Below are 27,821 nucleotides of genomic sequence, written 5' to 3' on the forward strand. Positions count from 1 at the left end.
GTCTCGTGAGGCTTCGGATTTAAAATGTAAAAGAGCAAGCAGCGATGGGGAGGAGGAAGAGGCAATGTCACAGGGCAGCAGACGTCAGGGACGGCTGCCATGAGAGCACAAGGCTAATTCAAGCACTAACAGACTTCCCGTCCAAGACAAACCAACAAACCACAGGCCTGTGAGGTGGCAAGTGGCTGCTTCTCGAACACGTCTGTAACCAGGGGACAGAATTTAAATGAGGCCCGGCTTCCGAGATGCTGGCAGATATGGGTTATTAGCTGCTTTTCTGAAGAGAACCCAACATGGAGGCAAGCTGAGCAGGTCCATTAGCATTCAGGGATGAATCGTAGGAACCTGTAGTGCTGCTTCCCCGCCGGTGAGAGCGGCAGGTATGGGAAAGTGTTCTGTTGCTGTATTTCACGTGGATGAAGTCATTAGTTTCTTTCACTCCAACTTGGCGATGGTTTTAACAAACAGGGCAGTGCACAGCGAAGCTGAGAGGAAGAAGAGAGGGATTAGCCTGATAGTTGCTTTTCACTGAAACTCTCCACAGCATAAAGGGTTTCTCTGACAGCTTGTGACTCACTTTGACCGCGACAGGCAAATTACCCAGGGTTTCACTTGAAAGGAGCGAGATCAAAAGAGCTACCATGGCCTCCTTCTCCAAAGCAGAGTCAATGTGCTTTTCTGCAAAATGGGTTTATATTGCCACACCGTTTCCCTCCCCGACAGTGGAATAGAAGAGGTCCACTCTGAGACAAAACTCAAAACCTCTTGCTCAAATTTTAGCAACATTTTCAAAACACATGAACAACCTGCCAAGCAAATTTGGCTGATGTGCTGCAATAAAGCAGAGTGACTAAATAACAACGGCATGAGAGATCATTGAATCAATTTACCTCTAAAATGCCCACTCAGGTGACAAGACAAGCCACTTAACCACAAACACACTGTGAGATTCCAGCCATGTGTATTAGGGTTGGGACACAGTGGTCAGCTACTGTGGTGTCCAATGGTGTTAAATTCAGTTCCTGGAGGGCCGCTGTCTGCCAGAGTTTAGCTCTAGCCTTAGGCCTTGTTGACACAGAGATGTGTTTAGCTGAATACATTCTCTTTTTTACTTGTTTTGTATTGTATAGGCATTTTGTCCAGATGGATCTGGTGTTTCGGGAGAGTGAAACCCCTATTTGTGTTTAAATCTTGGTCCTAGAGTTGACAAATCTGAAAATGACATCCATGTGTTTTTGTGTGATCAGCTAATCTGCATATTTTGTGAAATTATGATTTCCTTTGTCAGCTTGTAAACAGCCATCACTACGTCATGTAACAGCGACAACAACAATAGTGGACTATGGTATGGTATTATTTGCGGCAGACTGCTACAGGGAAGCTGTATGTTTACTTCTCCATTTTAGTGCAAATCCATTTTTTCTCCAACTCTGAGGCAAAATTATCAAAGTATTAAATATGAATATGATACTCAATGACAGTCAACTGTAAAATGAAAGCAATTACAAAACTATAAAATAGGTCTGAGCTATGAGGCCAAAAAAATCGTTCGATTTAAATTCCCAGAGGGGAACTCCAGCAAAGAGCATAGAATCACCAAGAAGCGACACTCTAGTGCGATTTTGGAAACAGCCACTAAATGACACAGCGGCCATTTTGGAATGAAAATTCCAATAAAACAAAAGCATATTATAACTCTGTAAAATAAACTATTAGTGCAAGTGCTGATGATTGTGATAGCAAGTGTTGTATTGTCGTCTTTCCGGTTGTATCTCAGCTTTAGTGCGCTTTTTAAATAAATAAATAAATAAATAAAAACAAAGCAGCTGCTTGCCATCGCGACAGCAATTAGATCCAAAGGACAGCCGATCGCTTTCACTCCAAAATGGCGGAATCCGGGGCTGTTGCTGGGCGCTGCTGTTGCAATGGAGCATTCTATTGAGTGTCGCCTCTTGGTGATTCCGAGCTCTTTGACTCCATGTAATAGATAAAATTGATTTATCGGCCAGCTCTACTATAAACTGTAAATATTTGAAATGTAAACAAAACTGGCTCTTGTTTTTTTCTTCTCAGATCTATTAAAATGCAAATCATACATGCAAACTCAAATGTATAAAAAAACAAGGTTTATGCATGCTCCAAGTCTTGTCCAATTTTGTGCATCTCTTTGCCAATATCTCTGCGCTACATACTGGTTCGGCATGTATGCTTACTCACTTTTTAGTCTGTTTTAATGTTGTAAACATATATATATATATATATATATATATATATATATATATATATATATATATATATATATATATATATATCATGTAAGTAGTTTTTTCCTTTCAGAAAGGCAAATGAAAAAGCATGGGGAATGGTAACCTTAACCAAACTCACCCGAACCAGCTATCTAAGGTCTTTCTGATTCTAGAAATTTCTATCCATGTTTTTTAAGGTGGGTGGAACTAAAGTCTGCCATACACTGGCCTTCCAGACCAAGTATAGTTTTACACTGATTGAATTAACCTAACCCTAGATTTTATTATTTTTTATTTTTTTAGAATAAATAGTGTTCACTAAACTAACCTTTGATATTTTACCCAGTGTCACTGCTTGATAATCTCCAATGCTGATTAAACACACCACAGACAGTGACTTCATTTTTAAGGCTTTTTACAATCCTCCAGTGAGCAGTGTGGACTCAGCAATGCATTTTTTTCATCAGAAAAATATCAAGGAATGATTCTGCTTTATTTTTCACCTTGACGACCTCAGTGCTGTCGGAAAAGAGATGACTGTATGGTTGACAGCCGACATCTGACAACATCCTTCCTATTTTCAGTTTGAGAAGCTGTGAATCTTGAGGGTAAAGACTATTTCACATTGCAGCCATTACTTGGCAAAAATAGAAATCCTTCCATCTGCTTGGCCGCGACATGTCGACACTGTAATGTGTCGCATGAAATAGATTGTCCGGAACCTGACATAAAATCCATCTTGTTTGGGTCATCCATCTACTCCTTCGCTATCTATCTCCCACCTCTTCCACACTGTCTAGACCTCCTTTTCCCACTTGGTGCTCTTCGATTTTCACCCTTCTGCTCTCACTGCTTCATTCACCCACCCCCGCACCCCCCGCCGTGGCTGCGGGGTGGATGTACCTGCAGTAAAAACAGTTCTCAGACTATCAATTACCTCTTCAACAGACACGCGATGTTGGCGCCGTCTCAAACAGGTTTTGCAGCTCTGCCAACAGAACATGCACAGACTCATGCTGAAGCAAACAGAGTTCATCAGCAACACCCACATTTACTTATGAACACCAGGTTATACGCACCACTGCGCTACGTACACACTAAGGTTATTATAATTTTGCATTTTTAGATTCATTTTTATTTCGATTCTTAAAATTTGCTGTACAATTCAGTTTCATTTTAGTCTGTTTTAATAATCGTTTTGTTAGTTTTAGTTTTACTCTATTTAGTTTCAATGTTAGTAGTTGTAGTTTAACAGAGTTAACAGCACATCAAGTGTTGACCTCTTTGTAATTTAATTGGTGACCACTTAGCAATTCAAATAAAAAAATTGTTTGGACAGAGATTGTATCCAAGACCATACAATGCAACATAAACAAAAATGAGTACAAATTTTGAAGAAATCAGACAAACTTCTTCATATTTAACATTATATATTATGTTTTTGTTGTTGTTGTTGTTGTTTTGGCAAATGAAGAAATGTTTGTTTGTAAAAGCGCCATCTACAGGTACTTCTCCTAACAGTTGCTGGACATTTTTACGCCACATGATGATTACTTACAGATTCTTACAAAAAAAAATTTTTTGTTTTTTTTATTTATGTTATTATATATTCATGTTTTCCATTTATTGTGAATTTAATTTTTGTTAACGAAATTGTAGTTTTAGTATTTGTTTACTAAAATAACCTTGGTAGGCACATGTATTTTATATAAAAAAGGTTAAGTATGATGCTTCGCAATTAAATACAAACTAAATTCACTACAACATGGTTATGGGAGCTGAAGCAAACACACATCAACTGACACTCTTTGTTATGTTGTGTTTTCTTGGGCAAATAAAGAATTGTTTGTCTGTAAAAGCACCATCTACATGTACTTCTTTCAACAGTTGCCAGACATTTTTACACCACATAATGATTACTTGCAGATTCTTATGAAAAACTTTACATTTATTTGATATATTTTTTATATTTATGTTATTTAATATTTATGTTTTCCATTTATTGTGAATTGAATTTCAGTTAACGACAATGTCATCTTAGTTTTTGTTTACTGAAATAACCTTGGTAGGCACATGTACTATATATAAAGGCAAGGTATGATGCTTCACATACAAATTGAACTCACTAGAATAGGGAAATGTGAGCTGAGGCGAACACAAGCATCACTTGACACCCTTAGTTTTGTTTGGTGTTTGGCAAATAAAGAAATGTTTGTCCATAAAAGCGCCATCTACAGGTACTTCTCATAACAGTTGCAGGTCATTTTTACTCCACATGATTACTTACAGGTTCTTACTAAAAACTTTAATTTATTTTTATATTTATGTTTTTATAAATGTATGTTTTCCAATTAGTGTGAATTTTATTTCAATTAACGAAAATGTAGTCTTAGTTTTGCTTCACAATTAAATAACAATTAAATTCACTAGAATAGGGATATGTGAGCTGAAGCAAACACATGCGTCACCTGACACCCTTTGTTTATGGTGGCCCAAAGGACCTAACGTGGGTTCAAGGAAGAAAGGGCAAGAAAAGTCAGCTCCTGTCAGGTCAGCAAATGGCCGAGATGTCTTTGTGTCACACTGGGGTGATTTTAGTTTGCAGAGACAGGGAGTTGTCCACATCTCCACTGTGGTGTTGACATGGTTTAGTGTCTTGTAGCCCAAAACGTCAATGTTAATTAGAATCTGATTATCCACTTGTGTTTAAGGACACCACATTTCATTAACTGACACAATCCCACCCATCACCATAAAGGACATGTTGTCTTATTGTTGTCTAGTCCAAAATGGAAAGCATTAACAAAAAGGAATGCAATTACAGAAGGCAGAGTTACATGTAAATATGACACCCAATGAAAGATAACCATAAAATAAAAGCAATTACAAAACTGCAAAGGACACACTACAAATATTTAAAATAAGGGGTGTAACAGATCACGATTGATCTGTGTTTCAAAAATATGCCACTAAATAATTGTTCAAAAATGATCCATCTAGCAATAAAGCATGAAGTTTTATGAGTGAATAAGTGAATCATTGATTGAAAATGAGACTAAAAATAATATGGGTTGTGCAAATTATAATGTTAGATTTCTACATTTAGTGTTATCAGCAATAAACAGTGATTTTTTTCACAGCACAGAATATTTTACAGTTTATTTTTATTCTGCTGATTATTTTTTCATTTTATTTTAAATAAAATTATAGGTTGTATGTTCTGTTTGTTGGAACCAAAAGTGTCTTGCAGTACTGTTTTTGTCATAAATTGAAAGCCAATTACATTTGTCTCCTCCCATTTTTGGCCGATCCGGAAAAATACTCTGATCCGTGACTAGAAAACCGTAATGTGATCTGTGAAATTTGGGATTGTCACACTACCAATTAAAATGTAAACAGACATGGCTCTCACTCTTTTCCTGATCTATTAAAAAAGCAATTCATACATGCAGCAAAAATAAAAAAGCTTAAAACATTATCTTAAAATATATAGTCGATAATTAGTTCAGGATATAAAACATTTTTATTGATAACTATAACTTGGTTGGACTGTACTGGCAATTGACTGAATAATAAGTGAAAAAAAAGTCACTAAATAAATAAAAAATTGGTAAAATATAATAAATATATAATAATGTGTTTATTCTATTTATCCAAGACACTAATACTCGTCACTGACTCAAACAGATTTAAAGAAACTAAAAGCTAGCAAATGTCTGATGACCAAAATGCCCAAGTCTAATGCGACCTCTAAATACCAGATTGACCTCAAAAATACTAACGTACTTAAAGCATATCATACTACTTTAAGCGCCAAGTCTAGCTGCCAAACTCGAAGACTTATGCTTTTATTATTGCTTACTCTTTTAATATGACAGTTGCGTTCTTCACGATCCCATCCGAGCAAACAGCTTGCCAGGAAAACGAGCTAAATCGCTTTTATTTACAAGGGCAGGGTCGTCTCCATCAGCGGCAAGATTTACACAGAAACAAACTAAGGATTAGCAATCCCATTAGCAAGCCGACTCCGTCCACTGCTTTTTGAGTGAGGGGTGTTTTAGCCAAGATAAGATTCATGGGGGGGGGCAATGGGCTGAAAACCCAACAATAATGTTCATCGTGAATTGCACTGTGGGACAATCCAGTTATTAATCCTCTCCAGTACATTCATCCAGTGCACACCATCTGTCGGGTATGGCACCTCAGAAACGCTCTACTAAATAATGAAACAATGTCATGTTTGTTTAGAAATGGAGTGTTTGTTAAGGTAAATGCTAAAGCTCTTGTTGTTGGATGTCATCATTTACACACTGAGATCTTGAAATCGAACACACAGACATCTTGCTAACGAAATGAATTCATATATCCAAAACAAGTCATCACGTTCCGGGGTTCTTGCTGTGCAAAGCATTCTGGGGAGGGGAGGAAGATGACTAAAGCAGGGAAAAGAGCCACTCATCTTGAAAACTAATGCTGTTGATACCTAATGACATTGCTGTTGTGCGGCGAGGTTGGGGTGAATTCAATTGTCTAGCAAAGAAAATGAAATGTTCCTTTTGCACAAACAGAGAGTCATATACCCTAAAGCTAACATAAAGCAAATGAACAAACAACTCTGACAGGTATTATCCCTTTGCTATTATTAGTTGTGGCTCCTAAGGTGTGTGTGCTTTCGACCAGTATTGTCTACACCTGTAATAATAGCGCGGGGCTTGAAAGGCTTTGGAAAATTTTGTTCAGCAAACCTCCTAAATGATTTTCCTTAACACAAAGACGAGACTTAATTGTTGAATGTTGACAGCTGGGCTTAAGAAGCATTTTTTTTCTGTCGATCTGATCAATAAAGATGTTATCGGGGTCTAAAACATTGAGTTTTTCCACCTTCAATCACATTCAGAGGTAGTCAGTGAGGACTCTAACCACTGACCTAATGCTTAAACATTACAGGAGGCCAAAGGAGATTGACGCTTCTAAATTCGTAAGTTTGGTTTCAAGGTGTTAAAAGTCCCGTACATCTCTAATTCGATGTTTGATATAATGTCAACTGAAACAAGAACATATACTTCTGTTCAGATGGAGAGTTTAGATGCAAAAACCTCTGAAATCCGTTTGAAAATTCTCTCAAAAATGAGCATTTTTAGCAGACTCCTGTGTGTAGGTTCAGTCATTTTTACGTTTATGGCAAAGAATACACTCTTTTAAAGGTCTTAAAATGAAATAGCTCAACATAAAAATAGAAGTCTGAGAAAAAGGCTCATTTAGGATGGAAACTGCAGACGGCATTTAGAGGTTTTTGCATCTGAACTCTTCATAAATATTTATCTACCTACAAGTATACCTCTGAGTATAACTATGTAGAGCTGAGCGATTTAGCCTAAAATCAAAATCTTGATTAATTGAACATTTTGACTCGATTACGGAATGATTATTTGACTTATTTATTTTATTTTTCGCCCTCATAGTTCACTGACAGGTTTTGTACAGTAAATATGCTCACATATCACAAATGAGAGATTTTTGAATGAAGGGTGAATTACTTGATTTTAAAATAGTTGAAGGAAACAAACTCTATCTACTAAATATGACTATTTATTGAACATTAACGTTGAATAACTGAAAATAAAACATCCGTTACCTAAAACAGTCCGTTTTTTACTTATACTGAAAATAATATTTTCATGTTAATTATAATTTTAATGTAATGTAAAACATGCCATCTCAAGGCTTCCCATCATCGTCAATGTAGTGCAAAGTAACCCAGCAGGCAAACATCATCATATGAGGTTGATGTAAGATTTACTTTAGGTCATGACGTCAGGTGACCAAAATTCAATGTCAAGTCAGCATCTAAGGACAATGTTTTTTTGAAGTCCAATAACGATGTAAAATTACGTTGACATTTGGTTGATTTTCAGATGTGTTGAAAAGTGACCAAAATCCAATAACTAATAGATGGTAAAGTGGTAACATCCACACAACGTCAAGGTGTAACATGATTAGACGTTAATGAGTTGATTTTAGGTTGACTTTACGTTGGACGTTGTACACTGACGTCAGCCTGACATAGGGTTCTGACGTCAACCCATTTTTCATTTCCAAACAAAATCCAACGTCCCCACAACACTAGGGTATGTTGGGGTGCAACATCAATATGACATAATTTTGACATCCTGTGCCAGCAGGGAAGGTTCAAGAATGGGTTCATCGTCCTTCTTGACCAGAGAGCAGATGTGGCTGCAAACAGGGCAAAGAAGTATAAAAACAGAGTGGTGCCACTTGACTCCACACGCGGTAGAAAAAAAATATTTGAAAAAAAACGACCTGGAAATATCTGATCCATTATAAGTTCTGAATGTCAAAATAATTACTTTTCAATCGCTAAGCCCTGTAAATATAAGTATATCAGTCCAATAACCAGAGCAATAACAAGTCATTGCACAACTCTGCGCATTAGACTCATACCTATGATGTCTATAATAGTAATACTTAGTCTGACTGACAATTTTTTCTCTGTGAGAAGACAGCATTCTACATAATTCAAATGGTTCTGATGCATGTTGTGATCTGTGACAACTTGCGTATGTAAGGCACTCTGTGTTCCTTCACTATGGGCTGAAGCAGACCATGTGCTCTGCAGTGGTTTCTATGCCATTAATGCCAAAGCAGACATCATTCACTCCAAAGGAAATCGAACACTGTCTGTATCCCTATCTTGTATATCTTTTGATATACTTCTATTCAAGTAAAAACAAATTGTGTGTGTAATAGATTTAATTTTGTTAAGAAAAATTAAGAAAGTTTTCTGTATGCTGTCTTTGTAGGCATGTGTTCAATGTATTTTCCTCCTCAGGCCTGATCGTAGAGAGTTCCAAAACAACTAATAATGAGTTCAGATCAACACAGTTTAGCACGTCACCGTGCAGCAGTGTGCCCTGTCTTTACATTTTTTTCTATATGTTGCTAAGCAATTCAAACAGATGCTGTATTGCAAAAGTGTGTTTACCCTCAATAAAAACAATGTTTATAATACTAAAAGATGTGACATGGTGCTTCACATCTGGTGTGCGATGAGATTTGGACAACCCAGGCTCATTCTGAAATCATACTGCCCTATACATTTATGGAGAGCGCCAAATACCTCCAAGAAGCTACATTTTTTTGCAGTTTTTGATTTCACAAACCCACCAGAGGCTGCTGTGTATGCTTTTTGATATCTCAAATGTCTCTCGCAAGTGCCATTTAAGCCCGCTGTTCTCACGTAAATGCACCAGAGGTCGATGTCGACTACTGGTAAGCGCGAAAAGGAAAGGCGTCATACTGCACCGTATCATTTGTTTTAAAGACGAAATGCAGCCATACTCACTTCTGGCTGCATAATTTGCGATCTCCAGAAATTTATTTAGAGCTACATTTTCAAAATGAGCCAATGTTGGATTTAGACTACCTTTTTCTAATATTTAAAATTGGTTAGGCGAACTCTCAGTTTAAACACGTTTCATGTGAATAAATGACCAATTTTAGCATCAACAATAGTGTCTTACAAGGTACAGGACATATCTAATACTAGAAACCATTTGATTGGTTAGAATCAAACAAACGTCAATACTATACCTTGAAAAATACTGATAATAAATACTATTTTCTATACTGCGAGGGAACAACACTAGTAAATATACATAAAACCCAGTTCCAATTTAATTTTTCATGTTTTAATCTGGCATTACGAATAATTCCAAAATCTTAAATTTAGAAATTTGACATGGCAGTGTTCAGATGTCCAATCAAATCTCTCGTTTTAAGAATGGAGTCACATAAAGACCCGCAAATATCACTCAGTAACCGTTATTACAAACATTTGGAGTCCGCCAAATGGGGGCTGTTTCAATCAGCACATCCATAACAAGATGATTTAGGAGAGAAATGAGTTCCTGTGTATGCAGGGTAATGTCCTCTTTAATAAAGAGGATTTGTGCGGTTATTTCAGATCCATCTCTTGTGACATTAAACGTGTCATAAAATTTAATTTGTACCCTTAATAGCGGATTTGACTTTTGCTGTTTGGATGAATATTAGCAGGCATAAAATACGGATATCTGTAAGCTGAGCACTCAAAAGTTATAGGCGCATGTTTGTGAATGCTAATTACCCGCCGTGAAATGAGTCGGACAATAGAGGTAATCACACCCTATTCAATGAAGTGCCGATGACAAACAGAGGAGCTTTTGCTCAAACAAAAGACACAATCTTTAAACAAAACATTCTTCAAAGATCAATACCGACTTGTATTGCTCTTCAACGAAGAGTGTGAGGCTACTCAACCAACTATTGGGTCAGTGGCCCCGTTTACACTAATGCGTTTTAGTTTGAAAACGCATAAGTTTTGCTACGGTTACGCCAACCGTCCACACTACGCCGGAGTTCTCGAGCGCCGAAAACGGATCGTTTCGAAAACGCTGGAGAGGCCGTTTTCATTCTAAAACGCTGCTGCTCCGTCTCAGTGTGGATGATGGAAAACGGAGAAATCTGAAAACGGAGGCGGGGCTGCAGACGTTCGCCTCTCTGATTGGGGCTTTTTCTGAATATTAAGTAGCCTAACACGCACAGTTCAGTCCTGCATCTTCTCCGTGTAAGTTCAGACTTCGCAAGTTTGATCAAGGCTGCATCTCTTCTTCTCAGTTTGATATGGAAAACAGACTATACCGAGGACACGGGTAAATCTTCAAAGGGAACAGTGTACTTTATAACTTCATTCACATCACCCTGGCTTCGTTGTTTCACTTTCTCAACAATAAAATGTAAACATGATATAAGGAACTGCCTATTTTCATTTTAATATTAGCAACTTAGACAGCAGAAATGTTGAGGCGTCGTGCTGCATAAGATGAGTGTCATCTTCACTGTGTGGATATTTATAACAAAACGGAGTTGATAACAACTGCCTCCTTTCAATTTCAGTGAAAATACGAAACACACCCTCTCTTTTGCTGAGTATCAGCTTTAAGAATTGATAATGGCCATTTAAAAAGTATAACATACAATAAGTTTATACATTATAGGAAATAAAGGCAAGCGATCAGTCAATATACAGAATAGGCTACGTGGTTACATTAATCATTAACTTATCTTTGCGCTCAGCCAAAACACGTTACCTGAGAACAAGTAATAGATTCCAATGCCCAAAGTCAGGGAATATGTCGTTAGATAAAGACAACAAGATGAATGAAATATCCCGTTTAATAAATATAGTGAGATTAGATCCAGCGGGAGATGCTTGATGAGAAGTCCGACTAGCACAGCTCTCATCTGGGTAGATGGGCGCAGCGCTTGCCCGAGAGCGTCTGTGTGGTCACGTGATGTGCGTTTTCAGCGTTTTGGTGTGGACGGAGAGCAGTTCAGAAACGCTGGGTAAAACGCGAGTGTGGACGCGGATCGTTTTCATTCTAAAACGCCGTTTTAAAACTAAAACGTACTAGTGTAAACGGGGCCAGTGTTACTGCAGCTGATGTTTTTCACAACCAAACACACACACACATCACTCCAGGCCTGTCCCGACACATCACTCGAGCAAAACTGCACCCTCTCACACGCTGGCTGCCAGGAACATTGACCAATAATGTACGACAGGGCTCAATAATAAAGACGACCTGCTGGAACAAGGCCAGAGAGACAGATTCAGGCTAGTTGACAGTAAAGTCACTGGCTCTCTCAGGGTTTATTTTACATTTGCTGATCGTTTGCATTTTAATGCCTAATTAATTACAAAATTAAACATATAAACTAAAGTTTAACAGACTAATTTGAAAGCACATTCATTAGGGCTGCATAATATTTGACTATGATGGAAACACTTTAACCTGACAGATTCCATTTAAAAGCTCATTGGATTTTGTTGTAAGAGATCATGTGATGATCAAAATGTGTGAATGGACAAACCAGCAAGCTGACCACATTGTAAAGCATCTAAAATGTTGTTTTGATCACTCTAAAACACCTTAAACATTAGTGTCATTATATTATTAATTACCTCCAGAACATGTTAAGAGCAGCTGTGCTTCTGATCTCAAGCCTTCAAATGCCACCATGCGTTCAGCGATTGTCGGCATCGTCTACTAATGCGCAAGTCATATATTATATAAGAAAAAGATTCACTCAGCTTCTCCTGCCTCGATAAATTTTATTTTTACAGTTGATATTTGGCGCCAGTTAATCAGGAAGTGACTCACTGAAGGGAAACGCTGCTTTATTCGCATGTTTTTTATGCAATATTCCAGTGTTGCTCATACTGTAAATGTAATTTGCATCTTTAGATGGAAACATAGCTATAGACATTTTAAGGTTTTGACAATGAATAATAGATAATAAATATATCATTTGAAGCCTTTGAGCCTACTTTCATTTCATGTTTAATACAAAATTATCATCCAAAAGCAGACTTTACATCCGTTTTTCTAGTGATGAAAATGTGGTTTAATAAATCTTTGTACTTTCGAACCAATTGAATACAAGATTCATATTCGTTTATGATTTCTTTGTGCTAATTATTACAAATGTACTATTGGAACAAATAAAAATGACTGACGTAACACGATTGAAGTGTTCAATAGAAAATATCTAATAAAAAATATTTGGTCACACTTTAAAATAAAGGTCCATTAGTTAATGTATGTATTAACATGAACAATCAATTAGTAATACATTTATTACAGTATATATTAATCTTTATTAATGTTAGTTAATGTAATTTAAGTTAGCTATCATTAGTTCATCTAAGCACATTTTAACCCACAGTGCATTAGCTAATGTTAACAAGCACAACTTTGGATTTTAATAATTCATTCATTGATTAGTTTTCTTATTGGGTTAGTCCATTTATTAATCAGGGGTAGCCACAGCAGAATGAACCACCGACTTATTTTAATTTATTTAAATGGTTTTAAAATAGTAACCAATAAACCTTTTATTTATTTTGGTTTCTATAATACGATATTGATTTGATTTTATAATTATGCTGTCCTAAGTTAAATACATAAATGTTAAGTGCAATCAAAATGATACAAGTTAATTAGGAGAATGATCATGTTGCCTTAGTTCATTTTATCCCCTGGCTGACACAAAAGTGGACAAGTTTGTAATTTATTCTCCACAAAAAAAGATAATAGCTAATAGTAAGTTTCTAAGCATACTGGAACCAAAAGAGAAAGTTCTAAACATTTCGGGTCGCAGCTCTAGCAATACTAGAAACACGAAATGCAGAAAATAATTATATAGTTACCTGAACTGTTGCTCTATTCCATTTTCTCAAAACAAAGAATCCCTGACCCAACCACAGTTCTTGTTAACAAATTCGTGAGGCAGTCCAAATTAATGAGACATTTGCAGACGACATATCCCCAATACTGCAAGATGTACCCAGTACAAATGACCCACTGATGATTTGCTTTTATGTTTTACTTATAACGTAAATGAGCGATAATATCATTAAATTTAGAGGGGGCTTACAATATTTTCCAAGAGAAAAGGGGGTCTCAGGCAAAAAAAGGTTTGGAACCACTGATATAAGTGAAAACTTGCAATATAAAACCTTATAAAATAAGGTCTCCAGTCAATAATGAAATGATTGGCTAAGTTTTAGATTGTGTACCAAAAGTGTAATAATAAAGTCTGTCTTACATACACAATAGTTGTATACAACCTTGACAAAAAAAGAACAATTGGAAAATAAACAATATAAATATTTAGATATTTTTTTATGCCCATTAAAAATTTTATTTTTGCAACATTTACTATTTATAATAAATATTAAAAACCTGCCACTTATTTGATTCACAGAACAACTAGAAATCCCATCATGTCTGCTACATTTTCTCAAAACCATTACAGGATGTGTGGAAAGCTAAAAAAAGAAAGTCTTACGCGAACAGATAAATGGTAAACCAATTCCTTTAAACGTCTGCCAGATATTACCACACGTGTTTACTAGAACCAGCTAAATGAATTGGAAAATTCCCTGACATTTCAATGTCGTCGTTCATCTGGTAAAACCGGTTTCCATTTGTTTGTTTTAGTTTACAGCCACTACAAGGCTGAATGCATTATTTACACAATTATTATCCTTCATATAATTTATTAATCACCCTTATTAAACCACATTCACTGATACTCAAGCAACAATAACAAAAGCAAGACTTCCGAACTGCTTCAAAATTCCAGTCAGACCAGCAAATGAATTCAGTCTGCTAAAAAAGCAAATAATGTCATTACACACAATCCTCCAACAACACAAACGTGTCGCCACAAGACTTTATTAACAACGATGTTTGTTGTTCGCTGTGATCCCACACTCGGCTGGGTAGAGCAGCTGGCGACACCACTGTGACGGAGTTGTAAAAGAAGAATTTCAGGTCACCGGCCTGTATGTGGGAGGTCAAGAGTGACAGACGATGTGGTCGAGCCCAACTGATAACTTTTATGATGGGCTCCTGTTTTCTAGTTCAGTTTTTTTTTTTTTCAAAAGTAGGCAAGTAGATGCAAAGATCAGAGTGCTTTTGACTTGAGAAACTTTCTTTAAAAAGCTTTTATCAGGTTCTGTTCTCCACCCCCCCATTCCGTTTAAGAGTTGCAAGTCTGCACTGGTGAATGATTAACAAGCGCGCGCAAGACAGAGAGAGAGAGATAGAGAGAGATAGAGAGAGAGAGTGTAATGGTTCAAATTTTGCACAACTTTGAGTGAGAAATCTCTCGGTTCTCTGAGGCGCAGCCCCAGGAGGTCTCAGCTTTTCATGCTAAACAAAGCGAGACAGAAGTGCTATCTTTAAACTCGGTTCCCTTCCCAACTTTCCACCTTTAGAAAACTAAAAGCGTCACTTGGAAGAACCATTTTTGCTTTTTTTTTGAAGATAAAAGTTGAGCAAGGAACCTATTGTGCAACTCTTACTTTACTTGTTGTATTGAGCTACCACACATAGGTGAAAGCGCCAAACGTGCTATCATTTCACAGGGACATGTGTTAGTCTATGCTTTTATAAAATATAAGTAATAATGCAATAAATAAATGTAAGAGTTTTTGTCTTGTTTCTAGTCCAAATATTAAACTAATTCTCAATCAATGACCTTTTTTATGTGTTGTTCAAACACAAATTGATTAATCGATTAAGTTTTTTTTTTCTTCATTTTTTACAAATTTAAGTAGATTGAACATGTAACAATTAAGTTATCCCCTCAAAAACCTCAAGAATTGTGTTGATTAAGCTAACTTTAAATAAGTACTTGGAAAAAGCAGCATCATCCTTTTGGCATAACTTTTAAGCTGAATCAAATTAAAAGTCTATTGTCTTAAATTATGTATAGTCTTAAAACAGCTTACATAACTTATTAAACTAAGTTAATCGTGTTCTAACTTAATTTAAATAATAAATATTATATGGTAAATAAGTTACCATAAATAAAAAAACATGCTGTCATGACTAATTGTTCATATATTCTTTACAGTGTAGAACCAAACAAGACGATATGTTTTGCTTGTAAACGCCTCTTAGTTTTCCAAAATGTAGATATTTGGACTAGAAATTTATTTATTTATTTTATTTTTTATTTTATTTTTTTGCAGTGTATCTCAAGCAGACACAGGCCAATTTTCATATATCTCCAATAGCATCTGGAGTTATGAGATTACACTGTCAAAAATGCTGGGTTCCACAAAATTTCTTAATTTAATTAGATTTTAGATTTAAGCAGCCCCTACAAAAACCTCAAGAATTGTGTTGATTTGGCTCATTTTAACTATGTAGTTTAAAGAACCAGCAATAATCATTTTCTTTTAGCACAAGTTTTTCTTTTTGAGTTTTTCCCTAACTTTTTCTTGAACAAAATAATCTTCCAGTATGGAAAATCAAAATAATCTTACTTCAAAGCCAAAATAAGATGATTATGCTTGCCCCATTGGCAGATTATCACTTAAATTTGACTTACTACTTCTAAACAATTTGTTTTGCTTGTCTAAAAATGCTTCTTGGTTACAAAAATGTAGATTTTTGGACTAGAAAAGCATTTTGCTGCAGTGTATCTCAAGCAGACATGAGCCAATTTTCCTCCATCTTCAATAACATCTGGAAATACGGATTACACTGTAAAAATGCTGGGTTCCACACGATTTCTTAATGTTGTCCAAAAACAAATTGATTAACTTAACTTAATTTTTTTTTTTAAATCCTCAATAATTGTGTAGATTCGGTTGATTTTAACTACATAGATTATAGAAGCAGCAATAATAATTCTTTTAGCACAAATGAGTTTGTCCTTAACTTTTCCTAAAACAAAATAATCTTCCAATGGGGAAATTAAAATAATCTTACTTCAAAGCCAAAATAAGATCATTATGCTTGCCCATTGGCAGATTTTTACTTAATTTTGACTTATTACTTCTGTACTGTAAAAAAAAAGTCCTAGTTGCCTTAAATTTTTAAGCTGCATCAAATTACCTTAAGAGTCCATTGAGCTTATATTATGTTAAACTGACTTAAAACAGCTTGTATAACTTATAAAAGTAAGCAAGAAATGATAAATTAGTTCAAAAAGGTGCAATGAATTAAAGACATACACTGTCATGACTACTTGTTCATACACTGTAAAAAATGCTGGGTTCCACATAATTTCTTCATGTTGTCCTAACACAAATCGATTAAGTTAACTTAATAACTTTTACAAAATTAAGTGGGTTGAATGTAAAACAATGAAGATGTCCCAAAAAAAACTAAAGTATAGTGTTGATTCAACTTATTTTAAATACGTAGTTTAAACAGACAGCAAAAGTCATTTTTTAAATGTATATTTTATCAGTGTGGAAACACAACAATATGTTTTGCTTGTCTAAAAACACTTCTTGGTTTCAAAAATGTAGATATTTGGACTAGAAAAGCATTTTTGCAGTGTATCTCACAGGCCAATTTTCATCCATCTCCAATAACATCTGGAGTTATGAGGGAGACAGCAGTTTCGACATAACGTTACAACTCACAACAAAGCCTATAATTTTCTTCTGTCACCTTTAATCAATGGTGTAGCCTCTCTTGAGCTGCCACAAAAAATAATAAAAATAAAGAGAGAAACCCGACAGGCTAGAAAGCCAAGACAGAGATAAAGACAACTGGAAAAACGGGTTGTTTGGCCTCAGACTTCATGTGGTCTCACAGCGGGGTCTCTCACGTTATATCAGTGGTAGCTAAGGGACACTCGACAGCTTTCTATTCAAAGGCTCCTGAAAAAAGAAGGAGGGCTCTCACCAGACGGGGCAATTTGCCAAAGAGGTAGCCAATAGAACCAAAGTAAAAGCATTGTTTTTGGTTTAGCATGTGACAATAAAAGGACAAAAGAGGATCTGGAAGAAGCTGTAGAAACTCTCCGCAATACTGAAGCAAAGTTGAAGTAAAAGTAAAAGGATTACATGCTAACTTTAGGCAAGTAAATGTAAAAAAACGGCTAGAGAAGAAAGAAGTCAAGTACTTTTCATTTATCCAAGAAAAAAAGAGCATGTCACACAAATCATAGATCACAGAAAGTGTTTGATAAACTTACCCATAACAATATGAAATTAAAAAAAACATCCACTCAAAAATAAATAAATTAAAAAATGAGGAAAGAGTAATCCTTTTGCTTAAATCCCTGATGTTTTCTTCGTCTTCGTCTTAACTGTTATTCCCAAAAGTGACTGCCATCAAATCCCTGTAACATCCAGGTGGGAAGATCCTTGTTATTGGAACAGACCAACCAGAGCTTTTTTATCTCCTTAAAAGTCAATCCAACTGACGCTGAACGAGTCTTTATCCACAGTTTGTAAAAGTCCACTTGTTTGAGTTGATTGTGGAGAGAGTTGATTGCAGTCCTTCCTCAGTGAAGCGTCTTCACACTGTGAGCCTGAGTGGGCGTCATTGTGGGTGGAGCCAGTGTGATGATGTCACACGGAGCAGGGCTTGGAGAGCTCTCCTGATAAATGGACTGGAGGATACTCACCTGTGAGCAAAGGTTGTGCAAACCCTGTACGTGCTTGTCTGTGTGTTCTCTGACTCACTCGGAACCTCGCTCGGAGGTAAATGTTAATGATTAATCATGCTATGAGGAATCGTGATTTGATACAATGTCATGTGGTGGGGATTTGAATATAAAATGGTGTGTCTGGGTTGGATAATGAATGTTTTGTTTTTTTTTGTAAAAAAAAAAAAAAAAAGTATGCATTTTACTGCTTTAAAAAAATTACAAGTAAACAGATCAAAAACAAAGGGTAATGTAATGAAAGAATTATTATACAGCAAATTATTTATACCCCTGGCCAAACTTAAAGTTACTATTATTCAACCAGTAAGTTTTGTTTTGATCGTAAACACAGGCACAGGCTTCCTCCAAAAGATAATAAGACGATGTACAAGAGGCATCATTGTGGAAAAAAAAAAGTTGTCAGCTTTTATTAAGTTGTTTATTTTTATTCATTATTTTAGTTAGAATTTGCCCGGGGTTTGAATAATTTCGGGCTTGACTACATACAAAAGAACAACCAACCAACCAACCAAAAGATCATTCATTCATTTTCTTGTCGGCTTAGTCCCTTTATTAATCCAGGGTCGTCACAGCAGAATGACCCGCCAACTTATCCAGCAAGTTTTTACGCAGCGGATGTCCTTCCAGCCACAACCCATCTCTGGGAAACATCCACACACACACACACACACACATACACTCATACACTATGGACAATTTAGCCTATCCAATTCAACTGTACCGCATGTCTTTGGACTGTGGGGGAAACCGTAGCACCTGTAGGTAACCCACACGTATGGAGAACATGCAAACTCTCCGAGGATTGAACCAGCAATCTTCTTGCTGTGAGGCGACAGCACTACCTACTGCGCCACTGCCTCACCACCAAAAGATCAATTTAAAAATGTTTAAAACCTATTATCTTTTATCTTTATGTACTGGAAGAAAGTAATAAGCACAAAAATGTGAATGCATGATTAAACAAACGAAGGAAACAAACAGTGAGAGAAAGAAAACAACAAAGAAGCAGACAAAAAAAAGGTTAAAATCGAATTGAATGAAAAAAAGGTAATGAACTAGAACAAACAAAATATAAGCAAAAACAACTAAAAGAGCAAAAAAAATGTATTATAAATACTGAACAACAAAAGACAAAAACATCCTGACAGTGACCAATCAATAGAGAAAAAGCGAGAGAGTAAATAATAAAACAAAAGAGAGGAGTGAGTGAAAAACGAAAGACAGGAAAACAAAAGAAAGAAAGAAAGAAAGAAAGAAAGAAAGAAAGAAAGAAAGAAAGAAAGAAAGAAAACTGATTAAAACTTAAAAGAAAATAAATTTAAAAATTACCAAAAGGATAAAATAATAAATTAATCAAAAAGGAACTAAAAACTTCAAACATACAAATGAAAAATAAGAAAATAAATCAATAATAGGAAAAAATAAGTCAATAAGAAAGTAAGAACTAAAGAAAGAAAATGAAATGAATTTTAAAAAAGCCACTAAACACTTCAACATCAAACTAAAAATAAAAAAAATCAATAATTAAAATAAATAAGAAAATAATTAAAACAAATAGAAAGAAAGAAAGAAAGAAAGAAAGAAAGAAAGAAAGAAAGAAAGAAAGAAAGAAAGAAAAAGCTGACTAAAACCTCAGACAATTACAAATAAATAAAAGAAAATGTAAAAAAAAACAAAAGGGGAAAAACAAGAAGAAAGAAAATTAAATGAATAAAAAAGTGATCAAAAGCTGCAAACAATGTAATGAAAAATAAAGAAAAAAATTATTAATAATAGGATGTTTTCTAGAGATGGGTTGCAGCTGGAAGGGCATCCGCTGCGTACTACATGTGCTGGATAAGTTGGTGGTTCATTCCGCTATGGCGACCCCTTATTAATAAAGGGACTAAGCCAAAAAGAAAATGAATGAATAAAAAAAAACTTCAAAAAACTTTACACAATCAAATAAAAAATGAAGGAAAAAAAATATGTAGTTGAATAAAAATAAGACAATAATTGAATGGAAATGTAATAAAACAAATAAAAATTGAGCGAAAGAAAGAAAGAAAGAAAGAAAGACAGTAAGAAAATGAAATAAATTTTAAAAAAGCCGCTAAACACTTCAAACATCAAACTAAAAATAAAAAAATCAATAATTGAAAAAATCTGATAATACTGAACAGAAGTGGAATAAAAACAAATTAGAAAATAAATGAAAAAAAAAAAAAATACCAAAAGGAGAAACAAAATTAAATGAATAAAAAAGGGCCTGATAAAAAAACATTATAACAAAAAAGTGCAAACAAGCTAAAATCCTATAACAAATGTTGCTTACACTATTAGAGAAAGGATAAAGCATCAAACCTATTTGTTTGTAGGACAGAAGATTCTTCTAGAGAGGCTACACAGTGATTCCCACACAGATTTCCCTTTAATGTCCTAATCTGACACAGTGATGCTTATTAGATTACAGAGGGGCTCAGCGGAGCAGTGCTAATGCAGTGCTAAAATGCTACATACAAATGATGAAACACATGAGAAACATCCTATACACTCTATTGAATTTACCACATAATGTCTACAAATGACACAGAGGCTGGGCGACGAACAATCATTATCCATCATTATTAAGGCTAGGTGCTAATATTCAAACTCTATATCACGGTCTATTTTTCTTATTCGACATACCGCTTTTCATTTCCCAGATAATTATACAGATGCATAACAATCAATTTGTGCATGTAAATGAAATATGGACTTGACACGACCAATAAAAACATTTCCAACGATCCAACTGCAGCCTGCTCACACATAACCTGCTAGACTCTCTATGCTGTGAATAACTAACCGACAGTTGACCCAAAAACTCAATTTCTGTCAACATTTACCCAGTTACGTAATCACAAACCTGTATGACTTGTTTTCTTCTCAAGATATTTTGAAAAATGTTTTAACTGTTTTGGACTTGTTATGATTTTGTAAGCGCAAAGTAACAACACAACTAACATTTTTCAAAACATCTCCAAAATAAAAGGGATAGTTGACCTACAAATGAAATGTCTGTCATCAAACAAACAAAACCTTGCATTTGCTTTCTGCAATCAGCCATTGCAAAATATTGTCAAAAAAATAACTACATTTAAACTACATGACTACAACCTATCTATTGCTGTAAATATCTTTAAAAAGTGACTTTTCATTTTGGCAAATTCTGAAAAATATAGGCATAATGATTAAGGTATCATTTTTTTATGATATTGTATGGTTAAAAATAGCCACAAAACTAACAACATTTTTCAAAACATCTCCAAAATAATCCAAAGTAGAGCTGCACGATTAATCGAAAAAAGATCGTGATCCCGATTCGACCCCCTAGACGATCTTAATCCAGCATTTTTACAATTCTGCCAATCATATTTTCAAGTTCAGGAGAGAAGAAGTCTTCACGCTGTTTATGTACATTGCTTGGCGACATGGACACCTCCAAATGGTGTTGAAAGTGTCACATACTGTATTTACAAGGTATGATTCACCAAAAAATGTCAATTCTGTCTTCATGTCATGATGTATTTGAGGCCACGAAATCCCACGTGATGTGATCTGACTGTGACCTGTTACCACAACGAGGTCGGGCGCACGCCCTACTTAATGATGCGTCTACTTTAGTGAACAAAACCTGCATAGGCTGTAAATAACAGGTAATAAAGTTATAAATAACATTCAGTTTGTGGCACAGAGTGATCGTTTGGAGTCGCGTAGGAAGTATGAACAGCACTAGGCAGTGAAAATGAAACTGAAAGCACGCACATCATTTATTTCAAAATTCACTTTAATGTGTGATATGAAGAAGAAGTGATCATAAACGAATATTTTCTCAATTCAAATTACTGGCGGCTTGGACCCACAAACAGTATTACAGACGTTACCACTTAACAAGTGGATATATATATATATATTTTTTTTTGTATATGGTAAAAGATGGTACATATTGGCATAGTTGACCCAAAAAAATACATTTTTGGCATCATTTGCTTGCCTCTTACATTTGTTCTGACTCTAAGAGAAACTAAGAGAAGAGTTGACACTAAACAAAAGCGAAATTTGTGTTATTATTCACTTGAGCTTATGTCATTTCAAACCTGCATGACTTGTTTTCTTCAGAGCAAAATAAAGTAAAAGTCTTTGTTTCTGTCATTGTTTACTCACTTATCATTTCAAACCAGCATGACATGCACACACACACGCAGGAAAAAAAAAATTCTGTCAGTCATTGTATTTTTTTTTTAATATCTTCAAAATATGTGTTCCAATGCCTGCAAAACATTAAAACAAACTGTATTCAAAATAATTCAAAACATCTTTAAGACTGCATTGAAACTCATTCCCGAACACACTTCTCTCTTCTGCCTCTTGTCACATGAACAATGTCTGGGGATGAGAAACCAGGACAAGACATTGCTCTGAGAGTTTGAGGCTCCTCAGGAGGAGAGACGTTGTGAACATTAGAGATGCTTTCTAGGGCATAATTACACTTATATCCACAATGGTCCCAACGCTGCAGTGCCCCTAGAGAAAACCCAGCCAAACTGTATCAATGTGGCTTCATCTGCGCTGACGTATGAGGGAAAATCTGTTCCTACTCATCCTCTATGAGCGCTAATATAAACCGGCTAGAGAACAAACCGCAGGGTGACCGAAGAACAGGGTTAAGAATGCATCACCACACCTGTTGCCCTCCTGCCCCACTTTCTCCAGGGTCTTCCAGCCATCGCATGCCAAGATAAAAGAGCGACTGAAATAGCCCGCGGGCAACAGCCTGGCCCTGTGAGCCGTTAATTTCAGTGGACGACCGTTTGAAACAGCTTTAGCTTTTACGATGTAGCGTTAGCGCATGCAGAGAGCCCAGCGCAGCTGTCAATTACTTAATACCAGGCAGCACCCTCCCTGTAATTTAAATCAATTTACAGACACCTTACCCACAATTCCAGAGTTCAAATGAAGTACCAACAACAGAGAAACACAGTTGTGATTTCAAAGCGGACTCACATGAGACACGACTGTGCTGGACAAGGGATCAGCTTTGTGTGTGATAATAGTTCTGACCAACTGACGTACTGAACAATGAAACAAACCACACATTTATGAACTACAGTATAAAAAATATCAGTAAATGAGCATTTTTCTGTATTTTGTGATTCATGTTTCGCTTTTTTCCCATTCATTTGATCTTTTGAATCGCATTATAAGACTTGGATCTTTCTTCCAAACACCTTTTAACCATGAAAAGTTAAAAAAGTGACTTTTACTAACATTTTTAATAATTTACATTGATATACTACATGGTTTCCGCTACATTCATTCTTTTATGGGGAACAGCTTCTCATTTAAAACCTTCAGTTGTTGCTGTTTCTTTAAGCATATTATAATCCGACCAAAACATATTAAAATGTAAGTCAATTATAACAGAGCTTACATTTTTTTGTAATTGTAGTAGTGCTGTACGTTGTTTGTTTAACCCCTTAAGGTTAAAGTTACCGATTGACTTACTGACTGAGAGATGCGTGAGGCCAGCAAACAAGATGTAGCTTTCAGTTAAGATTTTCCTTCAGGATGCATCAATGCCATTCTGTAGGTCTACTGGAGACATTCATGAATATACCTAGCAAATCTAATAAATGTTGGAGACATACTCGCTACATAAATGCACTAAATCGCACTTCAGCAGTGTTTATTTGAGAGCTCACAAGAAAATCTGTGCTTGAGCAGTGTACATTTGAGGGCGTGTAAGAAGTTTTGTGCACGAGTAAATTGGCGTGTAAGCAAAGAGATTCTAATGCACTGATTACTCGAATGCGATCTTGACTTGTAATACTGCGCTCACGCCATTTGTATTTAAAAAAAAACGTAGTTAGTTGGAAGATCTGTGTAAAAGGCCTGCCACCACAGATGGAAAAAACCCTAGAGCAGTGGTTCTCAAACTTTTATCATTAATTACCACCTCAGAAAAAATTGTCCCTCGAATTACCACCATTATGACCAGAATTGGAATACAGTAGCGTAGTAGGCCCAGTAAAGCAGATACAGCTTCGCACAGTTTAAAAACGTGGCAGATTAACTACTATTGTTAAGAACACTTACTTTTATTCAACATTAACACTGTACTGTGCTTATATGTAAAATGATGATAATAATAATAAAATAAAAAGTCAACGTTTAAATTAAAATGTGCTTTTAAAACTTAAAAAAGGTAGCTTACAGTTGTTAAAAAGTAAAAAAAAAACTCATGTACTTAAATGTAAAGTTTTAACCTATTGTATCCTATTCATCAAAACCTGGAAATGTTGCTTTGAACTTATAAGTATAGGCTATATGTCATCATATTCATATATGAACCATTTTTGAAACATTTTGAAATATATGTTGCATGTATATATGACATATTGGATTATTCTACATACCACTAAGGCAGCCTGCGTACAATTAGTGGTACACGTACCACAGTGAGACAACAACTGCCCTAGAGGAAACACTGTACTGTCTGGGTTGGCAATTACACTATAACAAATTGTACATTCTGTTATTTCACAGACTTATTTTCATATTTTCTTATACAGTATATTATTTCAAACTACTAAAATATCAATAAAATGTACTTTTGTTAAACTGTAGAGTTGAATTCTCAGCATCAAAAATTGACAGAGCAGAGATTAAGCTTCCATAATGCCATTCCCAACCACAAATAAACAGAAAACCATTGTGAATCACAAAATACGGAAACAGTTAATTAACACATATTCTTTAAAGTGTACACTGAACAATATTAATCTAACCTTTTTTTCAAACCTAATATCACATCATAGACAAGAGCTGTTTTAACATAGAGCTCCCCTTGTGAGGGAGCATTTTTGTTCAACTCTAGCTATCCTGGCTAGCATAACATCTTATTTTAGCACTCTTTTCAGACAGACATTTTAAGAGTAAACAGCCTCACAGAACACAAACAATGACTAAAATTTAAAATGTTGTTTATTTGACCTACTTTATTTCTGTCAACCCATTGCAGGGTTAGCTAAAATACATGCTATTGCTAATGTTAACTTTACTGAAAACAATGTGAGTAAAGTCTGTCATGGAGTGCTAAATAAGGAACATGGTAGTACTTTATTTTAGGTAATAATTCTCATTATTAACAGGTGGTTTATTACCTGCCTGTTATTTAGACTCTGGCTGTTTGTTAGTTTTAATGACATACAAATTCTGCATGGTCTTATTATATATCCCTAATCCTTTACAGTAACTACCACCTTAATATTTCAAGTTCAAGTTAAAAAAAAATTTATAGAGCATATTTAAAAGAAGTCACTCACAAGACTGACCAAAGTGCTGTAAATAGGACAAGGTAACAATAAAAGACAGAATATAAAAAAATTGAAATACGGCAAGAGAAACTGTAAAATTTTGTCTGTAAAATTTGTAATTTTGTCTTTAAAAATGTAAAATGTAGCAGTAGAAAGGACTATTAAAATAATCTTAAAAAGCCAAGCTAAAAAGGTATGTTTTAAGAAGTGATTTAAAAATATAATGATGGAGCCATTCTAATCTCAAGTTGCAAGGTGTTCCACAACCGAGGACCCGCCACAGAGAAAGCTCTGTCCCCTCTATGTTTCAGCCTGGACTGAGGAACTGAAAGAAGATTCTTAATGATTAATAAGAAGAGCTATGATTTTACTGTGGCAAAAGTCATAGTTAATGGTTTATTAATACCAAAAACTGTACCTTAAAATAATGTGACCAGACAGGTTACTAATAAACATTGCAGACAAGAAAGAAAGAAAGAAAGAAAGAAAGAAAGAAAGAAATAATTTTTTTTTTTTATTTTAACAACACTTTATTACAAAAACATTAATACATTATTCAAACAATCAGCTCACAAAAAAAGTGAGAAAAAAGAAATAAATTAATCCAAAATGAGAGCAAAGGCCAACTCATTTTCATTAAGCTCACACAGAGCACTGGCATAACACCACATCAAGTCAAAAGAAGGAAGCTTTAAAAAACCTAAAATCAACAAGAATTCTTGATTTGACAGAATTACCAAAAACTGCCAACAAGTTGTGATTCACATTTCCTTCAATTTTTTGCTTTCTCGTACAATATACTGCCATCTTAGCTTGTCCTAATAAAAAATTGAGAAGCTGACATTTAAAGCGTTTCCTCTGAACATATTTAAACCCACAAATGAAAGTTTTAGTGGAAAAGGTTTCTCCAAAAGATACAAACAAATTCTGTAAAACAGTAAACAAAGGCTCAAGTCTGGAGCACTGCATAAACGTGTGAAAAACAGTTTCTCTCTGCAAGCAGAAAGGGCAGTCATGACCATCATCAGGATTTAAAATTGAAATAAAAGCATTAACTGCAACGGCACCATGCAAAATTCTCCACTGAAAGAAAGAAAGAAAGAAAGAAAGAAAGAAAGAAAGAAAGAAAGAAAGAAAGAAAGAAAGAAAGAAAGAAAGAAAGAAAGAAAGAAAGAAAGAAAGAAAGAAAGAAAAAAACAGAACAATCAAATAAACATTTGAGGTAATAAGGTAAAATAACACATTTATTTTCCCCACACTGTTAGCTTAGCATCATGCTAATCTCTACTAAAAGTAACAGTCAAGAGACTCTGCCACACAGTTCTTAATAATAACCAAAAACACTGGAAAGTTTAACAAATATTTCAGTTTAATTGCAAAGGGTTATGTTATGTTATGTTATGTTATGTTATGTTATGTTATGTTATGTTAATGTATACCTGTGTGTTTAATGTTTTGTTTTTAGAGCAAAGTGCTGTTAGCTTAATAACATGCTAGTGCCAAACTCTTCTGAAATCAATAGTGAGTCATGTGTGATGTTTAAAGCAGCACACAGTTGGCAATTCTACCTCATATCTGTGTGTGACGGCCCTATCAGCTTAGAAACATGCTAATATCATACTGAATGACAGACATTTAACCAATTCCCTAAATCTTAGTCACACGGGAGACATTTGCTCTGTTCAAAAACCAGTTACCTCATCTTAATACTATTTTATGAAGGTTTTATGACAAGACCAGTTTAAAAATAGCATTTCAATGTAAGACAATGTCAACAGTAACTTTAGCATCATAAAATACTATAAAAAGTATCAATAAAAATGGATCCGTTGAAGTAGAAATGGCTTATTTTACCTAATTTCTCTGTAATGATTGATATTCATTTTAGATCCATTTTTAAATCCATAGTGACAAGCAATGTATTTTCAAATGGCTCATGATGCCAGACATCAATATGGCGTCAGGCATAACCACGCTGTTAGCTTAATGCTAAAGTCAAACTCTTCTGAAATCAATAGTGAGTCATGTGTGTTGTTTAAAGCTGCACACAGTAATTAATTTTACCTCATACCTGTGTGTGACTATTCTATCAGCTTAGTAACATGCACTCTCAGAAATAATGTTATAGGAGCTGTCACTGGGGCACCTTTTCAAAAGGTACATAATTGTACCTAAAGGGTCCATAATGTCC

The 27,821-nt window shown here is 35.2% G+C and overlaps 1 protein-coding gene across 22 annotated transcripts in view; it reads right to left on the reverse strand.

Annotated features, from left to right (window-relative positions):
* The window catches only part of ptprfb (protein tyrosine phosphatase receptor type Fb), a 368,772-nt gene that overhangs the window by 231,728 nt on the left and 109,223 nt on the right, over nt 1–27,821 (reverse strand). For 6 of the 22 annotated variants that reach the window (XM_087240176.1, XM_087240171.1, XM_087240165.1 and 3 more), the window contains exon 1: nt 17,817–18,151. The exons of 15 other annotated variants lie outside the window; for them this stretch is intronic. The gene's annotated coding sequence lies outside the window, so the exon portion shown is untranslated. 22 annotated transcript variants of the gene reach the window in all.

This window comes from Danio rerio, chromosome 2, assembly GCF_052040795.2.
Source record: "Danio rerio strain M-AB ecotype USA chromosome 2, GRCz13ab, whole genome shotgun sequence".
NCBI classification, from domain to species: Eukaryota; Metazoa; Chordata; class Actinopteri; order Cypriniformes; family Danionidae; genus Danio; species Danio rerio.